This window comes from Schistosoma haematobium, chromosome ZW (assembly GCF_000699445.3).
Source record: "Schistosoma haematobium chromosome ZW, whole genome shotgun sequence".
NCBI classification, from domain to species: domain Eukaryota; kingdom Metazoa; phylum Platyhelminthes; class Trematoda; order Strigeidida; family Schistosomatidae; genus Schistosoma; species Schistosoma haematobium.
The window spans coordinates 25,161,079-25,179,610 of NC_067195.1; the positions used below are offsets into that span (position 1 = coordinate 25,161,079).

Below are 18,532 nucleotides of genomic sequence, written 5' to 3' on the forward strand. Positions count from 1 at the left end.
AAAACCTTTCACAGGTACCAAGTTATTTTTTCACCAAATATCTGGATGTCGTCAATTTGGGAATCTGTATGAGTCTACCAAAGATCTTCTTCAGTCGGTAGAACAATGAAAACACTAATTGATATCAAATACTTCAATCAAATTCTACAGTTATATGGATCATAACAATAAACTAATTATTTGATATAAGGAGAAAAATAATCATTAATTATTTTCTTCACATCAACTGTTCCATCTATGAAAAAAAATGGTTTAGAACATTTTAGTTTTGTGTTTTCCTTTTTCTTAACAAATCAACAGTGCACAATATCTTGATATGTCGATTAACTACGACTGATAAACAGGAATGTATATGCATATATAATGTATATAAAGGATTTTTTTAGTTTTACTCTCTTATCTATTTAGTAAGTTCATCGACCAATCCCATCAGTGAACTAGTTAATATATACACGAGATATTATACAAAACGCATGGTGGCTTGTTTGTTGCTATCCTTTTTTTATAAAGGATGAAACTAAAACATTTTTACTGCGGTTCATAGACAGATATATATATGAACCATCACGTTCAAATATATGGAACGTAAAGCTTTATTTTGTTATTCCCCAACCTGGAATTTTCATGTCAACCTAGTTTCGCTACCAAACAGCTTTGAACATCATCGACATGATAATGATAAAGTAGCAAGAAAATTAGTATAGCATTCACTAAGTGTTTAAACTGTCAACTGCCTGTCATCTAGAATATTCACATTAGAAAAACATTAAGTGGTCTTTTTTTTACTGTATGCTGTCAATATGTCTTTTCTTTTGTCGTATAGTTATGTATGTATGTGTGTCGAATGCATATGTTTGGTTGATGGCCTTAATTCGAAAAGTTGCATGCAGAAGGACATAAGTTCTATAACTTGGAGCAAAACAATAGTTGTCTGATTAAAGAAATAAACATAACCTTCCGCCACTTATCCACCCTCGACTACCACCGTCAACATACACACAATGTAATATAGTTTATACAGTCAAATTAGACCTTGAACACACTTTTTAGAGAAAATTTTGATTGGCTTACCAAATTCAATAACTTTTCGTTCTGTATTATATACGGTATATATATATATATATATATATATAGTGAAAACAATATATTTCATACCAAAATATTGCAAATGGACATGTTTCTACAATAACAGAATATTCGGCAATAAAAGTTGATATGGAGTGACCATATTACAACAAAACAGTTACATCATCGATAAAGAAAATTAACGTAAAAATTATTTATACTTTATTCATACAAGTTTACGTTTACAGAAATAGTGGATTGTTGATATTTTTGTTACTCTGATAAACATACAGCATAACGATTCTGGTGAGGATTATAGGAACATTTCCAGTAAGTGAATCTTTGAATTCAATATGTCCAATAATTTACAACTTTACATGATTAGAAATAAGAATTTATGTACACGTGCAGAAAGTACACAAGTGCTAAGATTCCTCAGTAGTTCTTTCAATAGTTTCATTATGACAAATGATAAACATGATCATGTAAACTGGGTACATTTTCATATCCATTGACTAACCCATATTTATTAGAAACTGATCACTAAATTAATTTGTCTTCTGGTAGCTGTTGAATTGATTTGCTTGACTGATGTAGATATAGATATTTAAGAACAAACCACTGGTTACCAAATATTCATTTGGATAAAAATGATTTTAAACTCAGTTTTTAGATTAAGAATTTAATGTTTCCCTGAAATGTATTCATATCTATCGTCATTATGTACACTTATAACAATGTTTGTTTGCCGCAGGAAGCATAATATAAGTTTTGCACCAAAAAAATACTGAAGTTATGATTTGTAAATAATGTGAACTTGTTGAACGAGATGTGCTAAATGCCTTATCAAATACTTCTCTAAATATGAATGAAAACTATAAAAAAACCACGAATTATGTTGATTAACCATTAAACGAATTAAGATGGACTTAAGTATAGGACGCAATAATAATGGGTTGACAAAATTCCTGATGTCATTACATAAATGTATTTGTATTTTATGGTAACTGATCTGTACTGCAATGGCTGTAGCAGAAATTTAATTATATTTTCAGAACAAGACAAGTTAAATAAGAAACGTTCATTCACATTATCATATGCTAGATGACACAATAAGTGACTAATGTTTTGAAAGATTTGTCATATGAAAATAAGCCTTACTCGAAAGAATAATATTTTCTACTCCGAAATCTGTTGTTCATTATAAACTAACTACTAAGTAGACAATAATACTGTTAGGATGCATGCAATCAAAAGTACTTTAATTACTTCATAGTAAAATGCAGTATTCTTCGACATTTCTACAATTCACCAATTGTAAATTAATCATTCGAAACAATAAAGTGGTTTATACATCAAGTTGTAAAACTAATTACCGATATTTAGACGCTTCCATAGGAAAACTTTAATGAAACCAGCCTTTGACTTAAAAAATTTGATTGCTAATTTAGGAATAATTTAAAGCTCAGCAGGATATCTCAGTTTAGCTAATTCGACAGAAAATCGTGGAAAATTAGAATTTTTTTAACTTAACAACTTTCATTTCAGTCAGAAAATCTTATCAATAGTAAAAGAGAGGAGGTTAAGTATTCTCGCACTTCGGAAAATTCACTTAGATAAACTTTAAAGAGCACGTATTAGTCAATTTCAAGTTGAAATCATATAATGGCTTTGATAACGATGAATTCCCTGGGAAATTCACAGAAGAAAGGGCATCAGTGCAAACAAATACTGATACTGAGATGTAGGAAGCGATTATTTTTATTAAAACTTACACGTTACAAATAAATTTCTAATAAGCTCACTCCAAGAGTCAGCTTATACTAATTTTACTGTTCGAGTAACTAGAATGTTAATAATTATTTTTTAGATTATGTCAAAAATTTGTTTTCCGTGCTAGTGGTAGCAACCAGAAGTGATGAAACTAATAAATACAGGCTAAATATCAATAAACCCGTGTTATGTCTACAGTATTGCCAAATGCGATGCGTTTTAAAAAGCAGACCCAAAAGCTTTAAATTGCGGAAGGATACTGGCATTTATAAAGTCATAATTGTGGTTATAAATAGTGTAATTAAAAATGTGATGTTGACGAAAAACCGCGTTATCAAATCTCCATTCTCTGCTTATAAAAAATGATTATTAGACCTATAGCATGTGCACACATTTAATTGACTTTATTTGTTTAAATAATTCTATTTATTTATACTTAACCAAGTATGGTTCACGTTAAAGTTTGGATAAAAGACACAAAATTCTTAATTTGATGGAACACCAAAATACGTAAAATATGAAGCTAAAATGGATTAGTACCGAGGAAAATCAATGTAAAAAGATATTTCTCAACACGGAGTGGTGAAATAAACACAATCTACATAAGTTCCATTCAAATAAAAGTGATTTCTGACTGACTATATAGAGTACAGTAGCAAAGTATAGCCGTCATCAGCGTAGTTCAATCTGACTCATATTTCATGCAGATCGAAGTAAACGTATATGGTCATTTTCAGAACCCTATTCTAAAAATTATGGAAATCCTGAAGATCTAAAATCAACAACATTATTCTTCAATCTACGACCTTATCTTTCCACCATTTTCGTTGACTACGTGACCTATATATGATATACAACCATCGCTCCCTGTTTTTAAACATATAGTTGAAACAGGTGATAAGATTGATATTAACACTGCGTAAAATGGCGCAAACTATGGTTTATTGAAGCCATGGCCGTACGAAAACCCAAAGAAAGTTTGTTTTCAGCCTAAATCTACCCTAGTAATATTAGCTTATTATCCAGAGTGATGAGGCTTCAAGTTGTTTTTCACATTATTTTCATTATTATCTTTGTCTCTTCATGCCCCCCATTTCTAGTCTAGTTGGCCCTTTATTTTTATATATAAATGTTTTTAACAAATAAATGTGTGATCAGATTGTTCGAAATGTTTTGCGCTAATATATTACATAGTTCTGATAATCTTCGTCTTCTTGGTGCACTATCGAAATTTATCAAGAGGACTAATTCTTCTAAACCTACGTAAACTTTAACCAAGTCATTGTTGTTGGTTTTAGAACTAAATACAATTATCTAATCATCACTTTCATGACTTCAAAAAGTTTTTTTAAAGCGAAGAGTTTTTACAATCCTCAGGAATGAAGAGGTTTCTCGATAGCTTTTATGTTAAAAACATTCAAACGAAATCAAAACAATTTTTAACTTTTGGAAGTTTGACTCAACTGGCGCATTCCTGTTTAAGCAAGTAATAATGATATGGTTGCATACTTCAATAAGTAGAAAACTGAACCTCTGCCGTTTGAAGACTTGGGCCAACTCTTTCGACAATAGATATGAAATGATTGCTATTTATTACAAACAGTTCACACGGTGGTCAGTTTTTTAAATAATCAATTCAAACCTCGATGATAATATAAACTTATTAATAATTCCAATTAGAGTCGACAAATGCCGCTTACGTTCATCATTCTTAAAAAAACATGTTCCAAGGAGATCTTATAGACTATAATTTCCATGAGTGCCAACAACTTAAATTAATGTCAGTCAGTATGTGGTAACTCACATTTCATAGTCTTTTGATAAAACATTTCAGGGTAGAAAATATCTTCTAGTGAAAGTATTGTAACAAGCAGCTTTTCCGACAGTTAAAGCTTTCAAAACTCCTTTTTTGTATCTCACAGGTTAAAGGATTCAATAAAAATTTCACATGTAGTTTCACAACAATAGTCATGAAAAGTTTTAAAATCACGGTTGATATAGATTATATTATTGTAGGCTTTCCTAAGTTTCATTCGAATATGAATTAGTTAACTTTAATTCTAATTGTAATACATTGGACAAGTGGTCGATATTACGATTATGGATTCACTGAGACTATTAAAAAGATCTACTGATGAACTAGGCTTTCTGTATGTCAATCTTAGTTAAAGAAAACCATACTATTAACCCCAATAGAACTTAGGACCTGAGATATACGAGCGCAGTTGCTATAAATAATATTTCTTATACAATAAACCTATGCATATACAAAAACCAATAATTATTTCTTACAAAATTTACATTATTTGCATCAAGATACATCAGCAACAAATTAGATCAAAGATTCTCCATGTTTTGTTTTTACGTTGACATGTTGTTTACTTTATCAAGAAATGTAGGATCTAAAAGCCTGAAAATTTTTACCCCTATGGAAGATAGAAAAAGCTACAGAAACGTGACTTATTGCTACCTACATAAATTTAATGATCTTAATTTCGAATTGTTTGAAAGAAATAAAATACTCCATTATCTTAATTTTGTCCCATTTTTTTATTTTATCAAAAATAAAATAAAGATTTTTTTAACTTCTGCAATTCCTGAGCAGTTTTACAAATGATGTTAAATATCACACTCTTTTAATCAGGTTCATTAGTGACTGGTGATCTGAACAATGTTATGCAGTTATTAATTAAAGTATTTGTTGATACACAAGAGGATCATAAATTTTTGAATACTCTAGATTATATGATTCAACTGCTCACAAACAAATGGATTTTTTCTCCATTTTTTTCCGAATATATTCACTTTGGTTGGTTTTATTTTAATATATAGTAATATAAATCAAAAATAATAAGACTGAGAGTGTTTTCTCAAGCATATTAGATACAACTTTTAAGTCGAACTTCTGTGCAAAACTTTGATAAGAAGTGGGTAGTATTAAAAGAAGTTTGATTTATGCATATACAAGTTTTATATTTTATTTAACTTCAACCCTGAACAATGAATAATGATAAAGTATTATACATCAACTGTTTGTTCATTCGCTGAATATATGTAAAACAAATAATGTTATATCCAATTTTGTATATTATAGTTCGTGATTACTACAATCCATTAGGTTATATATTACCACATGCTATCATTTATTCGATTACAAGTTATTTGATTATATTTAACCTAATTAATTAGTAGATATGGCTTGCATGCCTACCATTATTTGATATATATTTTGCGTATATAAATAATTCTGTCTACAAAAATGACATATGGAATGATAGATAATTTGCCCTGGCTGCATTAATATATAATATCAAAATCATATGGCCATATTGAGATAAACAATAGTCCTATATATATATAATTTTGAATACTACATAAACATCACACAAAGCAATAAAATGTGCTATTCTTTGAAAACTAATTCTAACTGATTTGTCGAGAGAAATCACTCCGTCTGGAGATAAAGAGATCTATATTTTATTTAAAATATGGTATTTGGTTGTAATTATGTGATTAAATGAAACTGTATCCAAAAACTGAGGTTGATACGTATTTAGAGTAGTTATCTAGTTGTTAAACGATTGATTGCAGATTTTAATGTCACTAAGTTTCTCGTAATACCAATGGCCCAGACACAAAAGTATGTGGCTAAAAAAACATTTACATGGAATTGCAGTTAGTTCGAACTATAATAATTTAGGTAATCTTTTTAGAGTATTCCTTTAAAAAAAGACCACTTTTCAATGGAGATGGCCAGTGTTACTGTATTTATCCATTAAATAATTAAATATCACCAATAAATAGTAAATAAAAATACGCTTTAACATTTATAATTGTGTTTCAGGTATAGCTAACTAAAAACAGTGTTCAATTAATTCAGGCAAGAAAAACTAGTAACAGAAATTATCATACCAATGTTCAATGAGATTTTCATAAAAATGATGATCATTGTAGTTAATGCAATGTAGATTTTCTCCTTATTTATGAAGCTAACTGTGGTTTACATTTATAAAGTTTAAAATTATTTTTAGATCTCGTGTAAACACTTATTTCAGTTTGAGTTACCTGATGTTATTCAGGAGTTTACATCATAGTATTGTAATGTCTCGTTAAGTAATGAGATGATATTGAAAAAAAATCGAATCTCATCACGGTTGATAACTATTAAATTGTATCAGTACTAACCTACCTAGAATATCATTTATAAGCTACTAGTCTTACTCCTTTAGTTCCGTACTTTATACTACTGAAACAATATGTAACTCAGAATAAATATCTTTCTGGCGTCATAACAGGATTATAGCTTGCAATAAAAGATTATATGATTTTGTGGAGAAATTACAAAATCCTCAATAATCACTGCTTGTATCAGTACGTAAATCATCATAAACAAATGAAAACTGTACATCTAAAGCATCTTTTCATTGCTTCGAAAATATCTAGAAGTAATATCATTTAAAACTGTTTAAATGACTTCACTATCCCACTGATTTATGATGTAAACCTTATTAAGTTATATGGCTGTAACTTAAAAGTTTGTAAGGATATAAAATTATAAAAGAATGAAAGTGTAAGGGACAGAAACATAAACAAATAAGTGAAAATAACGTCTTGTTCTGGTTTATCCCAGCAATTTTTTAAAAATTAGTGCTGTTCACTCTGCTTCAGAGGACAGTTCGGATCCACAACTGTTATTCGGTCTACTTTATTGAAAACAGTATAGCATAAAAGTAAAATTCACAACAAAACTGTTGCATAACTCGTAAAAATCTATACAATGGAAACGAATGAGTATCACCTAAATATTTTGTTGCAGTTTTATGGAATTGCCTGGAAAACCTTCGTTTCATTATTTGACAGGTTAAAAATACTACTTAGATGGTGATTGGAGGTAGTCAACAGGAACCAACCACCATCTGAATCTCAATATATAGTGCCTGCAGTGTCGAGTCACCTAGACTGGTGGCCACATTGTAGCATGATCGATAGCATTCGATCTGCACTAATAGGGACTAGACAAGCATGACACTGATCACCACCCAGTGATCAATCAATTGTGATTAAAAATACTACTTTTAAATTTGAAGATAAAAAGATACTTCCCTTGTATAATGAGTCCATGTTATCTTCATCTGTATACACATAGGTTTTGACAAAAATGTCAAAAATATAATTATCTTAGGGTATTAGGCAACAAAGTTAATTATTTACCTAGTGTTTCTCATAATGCACGAATACACCCGTCTATTTAGTGAAATTTGTCGATAATCTTTTGTTTCATATAAATTTCACAAATCGAAAGTAACTGTTTACGTACAGCTTGTATATATATATATATATATATATATATATATATATATATTCACTGAACTTCACTTCATTTCTTTTTACCAGATATATTTAGCTTTCATTGTGATAAAATATATATGACGAAGGATACATCAGAAATCATCCTTAACCAATTGAAGCATACACCATTATTTTATGAGAAAATAGCTTAAGGAAATATATGAAGAGTAGAAATTAGATAAACTGTATAATGAACTATTTCCCTAAAGAGGAATAAACAAGGAGGGAAAATTGCCTTTTTATTAACTGTGAATAAGTAAGAAAAAAGATAAGATTAAAAAAAGTAAAGAAGTATAGGGATCACAAAACTGTATAGTAGACAAATAACGAAGATGTCAATTTCCCTTGAGGATAATGAACGCAGTTTTTTTTGCTTTTGATTATCTAATTTATTTACGTTATCTTCATTACTGCTTTTGCTGTTATTAGCATTCTTAGAAATATAACAATTGGTCACATTATTATTCAATTCTGCTATTTGATATTTTTTTTGCCTTATTTATTATAAGAAAAGTGTTAGATAAGATAAGAAGAAAGCGGAATGAACTTCCATTGTAAATTCCCTGATTTTATTAACAAAATATTTTAGAATCTAATTGCCACTTTGAATCTATTATTATATTATACTAGTTATAATTTGAGTATTATGGATAAGAAAATCTAACCAATAACGGTCATTTAATGACCAGAATTCGAATACGTAATTTGAATGATTGATTGATTTATGATTAAATATTCTGCGAAAAACCAAAGGATATTGAAGTTAATAAGATTTTTTCATTGTTTCTAGACTGGTGAAATCTAACCTGCTTAAACTTGCTTCTTATTCGATTCTGTTTCGCAGTAAAAGGTTATCCTATATTATCATTCTGTAATGAGAAAAATAAAAAAAACAGATAATGGGCAGCATATCTTACGAAAACACTGACCATATTCTGAATAAACTCTAATATAGTTTTCATTCATTTTGGAACCTCTCTTAAAAACTTTTAGAACTCCGAGATTACTTGCTAATTACGCAATATATTTGTCACATAAGGTTTCTAGGTTCATTACATTCCATATCCCGATCAATATCTTCAGATTACACCGATCAGCGTTATAATATATTTCAAAAGTTCATACATATATCAATATTATGCCATTGTTTTTCAAGACATAATAACAAATTTTACGAGTTCCTACCTATTTATTGACTAGTAACTGGAACTGTTATATATATTCGATTTATTAAGCCACCCTAATAAAGACTAGGCATAGGACTAGGTAAATGGTAATTTCTAAAATTGCAGTTTTTTGGTAGAAATGTAAGAATTTTGGCCCTAAACACATTCGATCATTACTTTTTTGCTTCATACGTATATGAACTAACATTTAAACAATTTCCTTCTGTAACTTTGATTTAGAACTTGAAAACGGATTTTCTTCTGTTTTTAAAACTTTTTCCTTAAAAAGCAATCAAAATTTGTATATGTGTGTATGTAATGCACACTTTGTGTACACCCCAAAATGGACTTTCAGCATACTTATTATGTGTTAGTGTGCATATGGACACTTTAGTGATTAACAATGAAAGGAAAATACCTAGGACATTAGGGTGCATATAAATCAACATACAAAAACTAATTTGTGTCTGTATAACTGAATTTAGGTTAGATTTCTATTCTACACATTAAAAAAATGCAGGTTTTAATTTATAATTGACATTTAAGCTGTAAATAAATTTATTTTTTCATTAAACAACCAATATTGACCAGTTTGTGGGATATTTTAAGACATATAGGATATATTAGGATAGGCTTTCAGATTACGACAGCGGTATTCTGTATACTAAGGCATTCATTCAACCTAATAAGAAATAAATTCAAACTTACAGATTATGTAAACAAAATATCATAGACCAAAATTTGTTCTTGGTTAGTATTAAAATTGTGCTATAAGCATTAAAGCAAAAACCAAGTGTAAGTCACGAAGTTTGACGTTCGTTGATATGTTTCATTAGTGTTTGATTTACGGTTAATGGTTGTTGTGAAAAAGATTATTGATTCGTACTGAACCTCGAAATGAGTCATAGCAACATTCAAGATAGCGATGCCGATAACTCTCACTACAAAGCGCTAGAAGACGCAAGTCGAGTCGATTACTGTACGACGTAATTTTTATCTGTTATCGATCACTCCATTCATAACTATGAACCGATATGTAGAGCAAAATCAGGTTAATCACTATCTTTACAGATAAAAGTGAATAATTTGATCCCTTCCATGGAGATTTAACATGTAAAGTTATTAATTTCTAGTTATGTCCAGATACTAATAAATTAATACTACTTTCCTATAATTGGCAAACATTATATGCATAACACGAGATTCAGAAATAGTAAACGTAATATTAATGATCTCATTATGTTGCGTAACTTGAAGTCTATATTATCATGGCATAGAGATTAATTTGCAATAAAGGATTTCATATGGAAGAGTTATCACATATCATGGTGGAAGGGAGATTCTCCAAAAGACATGAGGTTGACGCCTCTTCTGAAAATCATTACAAGAATTGATGTAGACACGAAAAATGTTCTAACACTGTAAGATCGGGAGAGTTGTTCGAATAGAAGTGGAAGTAAAAAAGATACAACCTTGAGGTGTTTATAATAGATGAAACTCAATGAAAAGTCTGGGCAAAAATAAATAACATAAGGAGATCTGTTGTTGTATTCTGATGGGGAAGATGAATGGCCCCTGCACGTAAGAAGTCGCACTGATGGAATCCAAAAGTGTTCTTAGAAAACCATAGGCTGCATTCCATCGTAAAGAACTGTCCAGGAAAATTCCTGGCCATTCCTATGAGGGCCTAAACGTGATTGCCAAGATGAACGACTTAAGGTATGAATTCATTATGGGACTATATGACCTGGGTAAAAGAAACGACGCTGAAGTGTGGACAGCCCGAGAGAGACTGAATAAAGGAAAAATAAGAGAAGAATAACTGATAATAGCCAAGTTGAAGCAGAGGAAGCTAATGTGAGAGCTCAATATACACGACTAAATAAACGAATGAAGAACAGCATTAGAGTTGACAAGCAGAAATATATCAGAGCCCTAACAACTACATCAGAACAAGCCGCAAAAAAAGAAACACGAAAGAACTTTACGATACGATCAAGAATGTAGCAGGAAAAATAGTAGAATAGATTTACCAGTTCACCAGCTGATGCTCTAAAGATATAAAAAGGTAGCTTCAAAGACATTCCATGTTCTCTACTGAAAGATTTGGGACAAAAAGCTAATCACAATAGACTAGAAAGAAGAACATCTCATCAAGGCACTGAAGAAATAAGATCATATTAAGTGCGAGAACTAAATAAAGATAACAATACTGTCAGTTTTCAGGTGCTACTCAACCTAACGAAAGATTGAGTAGGTTCAAAACTTCGAAATCAACAAGCCGGCTTTTGTAAGGATAAACTATTTATCAACTAAGTCGCGATACAGAGGATCATTGTTGAACAACTAGTCTGATTGTGAACATCAACATACACCAATTTCCTTGGTTACGAAAAAGCATTAAGCAATATGTATGAAAAAGACATTTAGATTCTTTCGCGATACTGTGAAGTGCTTCCAACGAGAGTACAAAATTAGGCCTTAGCATTCACAAGGGAAAAGATAACGGCAAAAATCAACCTAATTTTAAGGTATGAACCAAATCCGAACCGTCAAGAGAAAAGGAAGATAGGCAGATTAAAAACAAATAGCTCAGGAAATAGGAGGCAGACATCGAGACCATAAATGACATTTGGCAATCACTAGAAAAGAAGAGTCCAGTACAGAAGTGTTTAGAGATCTGTAGCTAGCTATCGATGTCCTAATAGGAGAAACAGTTTTAAGTGTATACACAAGGAATAATACTTTGAGGAGCTATTCAGAAGGCATTATTTAGGAACGAGTATTGTCGCCAGGTTAACTGTTTTGTTATTTGACCCATAGTACGATATTTACACTTCTAGGGAGTTGGTCAGCCCGTATTTTTCTAATTTATGACATTCAGACCATTTGTGATTGCCTGAAAGTTTTTTCCTAGTCTGCTCTGTCAAATCTGACAGCCTAGAGTTTCCAAGTCAAATAAATGAAAATACGACGGTTTATTTCTCTCGAATCGACTACTGTAATCAAGGAAAAACCATAGTTGAGTTTACGTTTAAGCAGACGTAATGTTTCTTTGAGAAAAAATGTTTTCTCGTTTCAGTGATAACACAAGTATCTTCTGATTTATATTCAACTGCCTTCAATTTGGTCTAGTTATACAGTTATACTGCAAATAACGCTGATCCGTCAACGAATAGTAGACAAGATACTTTTAATTTATCCTCTATAGTGACCGAATTTCACATATTTGTAACTGACATCAGAAGTTCATAACAATTATCTCTATATAGCTTAGTATTATTATCACGTTAATTAATTTATACCTATATCACTGAATGAGGATGATTTTTGTTTAATGTTCCCATGAACTTTGCTATTCAATTGTAAGCGATAATTATAACTATGAATAATGTGTTATAGTACGATAGCAATAAGAGCATTCATTTTAACTTCTGTTTCATAAAGCAGTGATATGTTCATTATTTTAAAAACATCTATCTTAAATCCTATTTATTAGAGTTAGTTTTGATCATTTACTCAAGGAATATCATTATTACGTCTTTATCCGCTTTCATATGTATTCTAATACTAGGAATTTTGCTTACTCTGGGGGAACAAATAATATAACATAAGATATAAATTCAGTTAAAATGAACACGGAATGAAAATAGATCTGTTATTACATGTTACTATACTGGATACTACACTGACGTAGGGTGACACAACACACAATAAATAATTACATCAAATTACGAATATACTACTAATATTATCAATAAGATAACATGTCACAATTTTAGTGTCTGAAGGTGGTTATTATTTTGCTGAAAACCAATAATTTACTCGAAGAGAATTGTTTTGCATAATCTGACAAATAAATATTTCAATAGTTGAGATCATGAGTCAATTGAAGCTAGACCACTATGGAAAACCTGGAAACACAGGACGGCTGTTTCGTCCTATTGTGGGACTCCTCAGTACTGCGCATTCACGATCCCGCTCGCGAGATCCTGGGTTCGAATATGCTCACTGGCGACTGGCTTCAAGATGTATATCCTGGAGTTCCGGTGAGAAGCAGTGACCAATAGAGTTGTTGTGAGATCTGTTGTGAGATAGAAACTCACTGATAACAATGGTGGATGTGTCGCTCAGTTTCGTGGATTAGTTGAAGTGAGACATTAACACCGTTGGACAGGTCCTGGGTTCGAATCCCTCGAGCGGAATCGTAGATGCGCACTTTTGAGGGGTCCCGTAATGGGACGAAACAGCCGTCCAGTGCTTCCAGGTTTTTCATGGTGGTCTAGCTTCAATTGACTCATGACCTCAACTATTGAAATTACTACAATCTCCACAAAACCCCTTCTGATATTTCCCTTGTATGTGGATATTAAATTCTAAACTTGAGTTTGATAGGAAATCCTTTTATACTAGGCGAACTGCTCTTAAATATTGTAGTATTGTTTGAAGTATGAGTAATTTTAGTCAATAAAATAAAATAGACTTTAGCTTTTGAGAACTGAACGTGACAGAAATGGTCAATACAGTTTATTTCGTGAAAACAAAGGGCTGAATAGTAAGGAAACACTGAATTCTATCATTCTGATGACTGGTTAATGTAACGACAAAAATCCCAATATGTCATCTGAATGCAGAGGACCAACGAATCAAAGTTTATTCAGCTATACCGAACAAAGTCCTTCTGTATGGTGTACTAAGTCTTTTTAAGTCATTCGCATGTAATTCTATCAAACTTTGTGCGTAATTTAATGTGTTCTAATTTAACTAAGTTAACCGAGTATAATAAAAGTACAAAATATTTCAAACAGCACAGCTTGTGCTAAACACTCGAAGGTTTCTCTCGGACAAAATAACTTATTAAACATCCAAAGAAATGGTTAATAAATGTGATTAGTACTTAAAAATCAATGAGGGTATTCCTAACAAAATGGGACTAAATATTTGTTTGCAATGATTCAAGTAATCGTTTTCAGAAAATGTTCAAAGGTCAACGAATCCGTAACCTCGAGTATAGTCATACACGACCTTATCGTCCTTGACCTGGCTAAAATGAAATTAAGTAATAAAAGTAAATCTTAACCAAAGATAAAAAATAAAAGCCTGGACAAAGAAGACTGAGGAATATAAAACATAGTTACAGGAGTCATAAGTAAAGGTATAATACAAAAAGGAAATAAAGAAACAGTGATATTGTCCAATAGATCATTTTGGAGAGATTCTCGCAGTATTCCTTCTATTTCAGTTAGGCTGAAGTCTTTAGAAAACAGTTGTGATTCAAATTTTACACATGCGTGAGACGACCAAAGTTCTAGCAGTGTTTTTTAAATGCTGTAACCGAAGTTCAATAATGCAACATTTAAGATCAGTTTCTTTTAATGTATACATATTCACAACTATTGCCCTGCAAATTAGTTTAAGTCCCTAGATTAGTTAGACAAATATATTTCTCGAGAATCGTAACAACTAAACAATTAATTTAATTAGTAATGGTTTGGATTGTTCCGTCGTTGATATTTTGGATGAAATTTAATCAGTCGCGGTTGCACAAGTGAGTGGCTGTCTGGACTCGATAACTAAGTGGATAACGCGTTCGCGTTTGAAACGAACGGTACTGGGTTGGAGATCCAGGGTGAAGGTCAACTCTTGGATGTATGTACATCAATCTTAAGAGTTTGAAATAAAACGGAACGCATATCCTGGATTCCTCTGTTACCCATATTCTACCTATTCGACAGGAATTAAACACCCGATTGTATATCATAGTGTAACAGTCTAACTCAACCTCACTGGTTATCATACTTGCTTTCATCTCTTACTTACTTACGCCTGCTACCACTGCTTTCATTTCTATTGCTTATTAAAGAAAAAAACATCGTAGATAATAGTTGTACACCTACAAAACCTTTCTTTTCGGTGAGAAATGTTGGATCAACTGACGATATCATTGTCCTACGAAACAATGAAATAAAAGGCAGAACATTAGTGATAAATATAATAATGACAGCATAAAAAAGACTGTCTATTTAAGCCTTGTAATTTCTTTATCGTTATTGATAAATCCCTATTCAAACCAACAAATATTATCTTGTGACTTTGGAATGTTAAGTTACTGTTTTATTGGTTTTGATAACTGTCCAAAATTTAGTTTTGTATTATATACCATGTTGTCATAATTCTTTTTTATTTCGGACTAATCGAGATGTTTTAATTAACTAATCAGATCGACACTAGGTACATGTAATCCAGTAGAACAAAAATAATTCAATTTTATCATTAGTTTATAAAGAAAATAATCATTTTCAACACTTTCATACTGACATTCAGAAATGGACCTTGATTGATCGAAATTTACTTTGATCCTTTAATTATCAATTAAAGAAAATATACCGATCACTGAGATGTCTCTTTTCAGTTTTATTTTTATCTAGATAAAAGATATGTTATAATCATTACATAGAATCATTTGAGTAACCAGTGCATTCAATAGATATTACTGGTTATTTAAAAAGTAAAAGTACATAGTCTAACCACTGTAATGCTGAAAAAACGTTTTTCTAGAAATTTAGGTAGCAACACGTTCTAGATATAAGGAATGTTATATGATCAGATGAGTACCTATACCATATCAACAAATTAGATGTTTTATCGTTGCATTCGATTTTGAGACAATTTTGGCCACTAGTAAAATGTAAAACAAGCGTTCCGATTATCCTACGACCAGTTATTCACTGAAATATTGGTAAGGTTTTCGATTCAGTTACTCTGACCCTTAAAGACTGGTGGCTGAATTTACGACAACCAAGATCTAAGAGGAATACATATTTAAGATTCGCTAACAAGGAAGACATTTCAGTTATTCATGACTAAGTACTCTTCTCCATACTCGTTTAACAATATAAAGACTAGATACAGCCAACAAACTGTTAAAAAAATGAAATGTGGCAAGCCATTACACTTAGTTCATATTTTCCTCTTTTTAACAATACAAGTTTATCGTACTCAGTGTTTATAGAGTGGTGTTGTCATTAATCATACTCAGTAAAACTGATAGCTCTTTAAATCAGATTTCCGCAGATGAGATAAATCATTGAACTTATGGCTTGCAAAAGTAATACAAGCAGAAACTAAATTTTTATTTACTTAAAAGTGTATTCTCAATTACACTGCACCATGCAACATTTATTTAGTATGAAACCATATGAAATCATTAGACGGTTGTCAATACTATCTTAAAAGAATTCCACCAAATGTTAATCTATAAAGTAAGTAATAAAATGATTTATTTCAAATATAGAGGCTAATGCTCACTCAGGATAATATTTCAGAAAAAAGGCACAAAATGGAAGTAGAAAATTCCTACTTAGCTGTGTATGCACAGTTATATCATAATATTCGCTTAAAATCAATGGTTTCGCTTTAGAGATCAAAACTTAATATCGGAGGCTGTGTACGAGTAATCCATGGAACCACAATTCCTTAGTCTTTCAATTTTTAATTGCCAATTTTAGTACTAGTGAATAAATGAATATTCTATCATAGTAGCCAGACATTTATTTTCTATATTGTCAGTGAACATTCAGCAATTAGTGGGGTAATTCTTCTAGACATAACGTGTTGTTTTTAATAACTGGATTTATTTATAATCAAAGTAACAAGAAAAAAACAAGAAATTTGATGTAGCAGTAAATTAACAAACGAAATGTTCCATTATGCATTATGGTTGTAAACAAGGTATAAAAGTCTTTAATATAGAATCCCATGTATAGAACAATAACTAAATTTTGTTTTATTTTCACTAATAACACGTTTACCTTTTCCCAAAATAATATTAAATGTATATTGACTAGTGTCAAAAATGAATAAATTTCATTTCCTAGCGGAATTTATTTTATACGAATTTCCTAGTCGCCAAAAGATCAATAATAGACGTAGGTTGTATTCAAACTATAAATAGTCAATGCAAACCAATATCTAGATTGAGAAACACTGTATAACTCATTCACATTGATTCGCAACTCTAGTACAACAAGCACTGATGCTGCTGCTTGTTGTTGAGCTCAGTGAACTCAATTCTAGGTTGTAGCACAAAAGCGTTAAATATGGATGGTTTTAGATACTCTCTTTAGTCGAGAAACATGCAGCATCAATTTGAACAACAACATTGACATGGTCTATGGAAAGAGGAGTTTCATACATTATTGTATCGATGAAGTAAAATGTATTTATTTTTATCAATTTTCAGTGAAATACTAAGTAATTGTTAGAAAAAACCCTAGCAATTTCATTTTCCTTCAGAACTTGTATTGTAAATTACTGAACAATTTTCGCTTGACATAATTACAAAGTAACAAGTGAACTACATTTTTTTTCTTCTGATGTCAAAAAAAAATAATGATTCAACTTTGTCTATTTACTGTATATCGATATGTATGTGCTTATCTGTTATCTCCAAATCAGTGTTAGTTGTAATGAAGTTTCGTACAGTTATTTTCGATAACCTGCTTGTCATTTTTAGTGCTTTGGTAGAACTGTCGGGAGTTAAAATAACTAAAACTAATCTAAATGATATATTTATTTTGTTCAAAAAATTAAAACTTTAAATAAGAATATAGTTTTGGGTCTAAAACTAATGCCTGATTACTAGTATCGATAATCTTTCTTCTCTTCAAAAAGGTTGTATTCTATAATTTTTTGTCTACAGAGTTTTGTCTGGTATGTTAACTTAAGATATTACTTAAAAGTATGTGTTATAGGAGTTTAAAGTACAACTTGAATTTAATTATGAAAGGCTGAACTACTGAAAGATGGGAATTTAAAAAAAAATGTTTCCCACGTAACGCGCTTAACCCATAAAACACACATGCGAGTTTTTAAACTAGGATTCGCTTTACATATTTAGACATCAACAATTTCTTCGAATATAAGTTTGTACATATGCATTATCGTTTTCAGGTTATAAAAACACTATAGTCATTCAATACTGCGAAACATCATAATTAATTCCAGTAATTAAAGCATCCTGAATAATTGATCTATGCAATTTAGAAAATTAATATTTATTCATTTTTTTTGCATTTATGCATGATGTTTTCCTATTGATCAATGATTTCATCATTCATTAATTCCATATGAAAATTTCTAAGGAGTTATACATGTCCATATACCAACTTTGAGACATT

General features: G+C 30.7%; 1 protein-coding gene across 2 annotated transcripts in view; it reads left to right on the forward strand.

Annotated features, from left to right (window-relative positions):
* Window positions 1–1,147: 1,147 nt before the first annotated feature.
* The window catches only part of GRIK1_1 (Glutamate receptor ionotropic, kainate 1), a 55,199-nt gene continuing 37,814 nt past the window's right edge, over window positions 1,148–18,532 (forward strand). The window contains exons 1-2 of one of the 2 annotated variants that reach the window (XM_012936432.3): window positions 1,148–1,269; window positions 1,314–1,395. The gene's annotated coding sequence lies outside the window, so the exon portion shown is untranslated. Of the gene's footprint in view, window positions 1,396–18,532 lie in introns of both variants that reach the window. The other variant, XM_051210802.1, reaches the window with a different exon arrangement.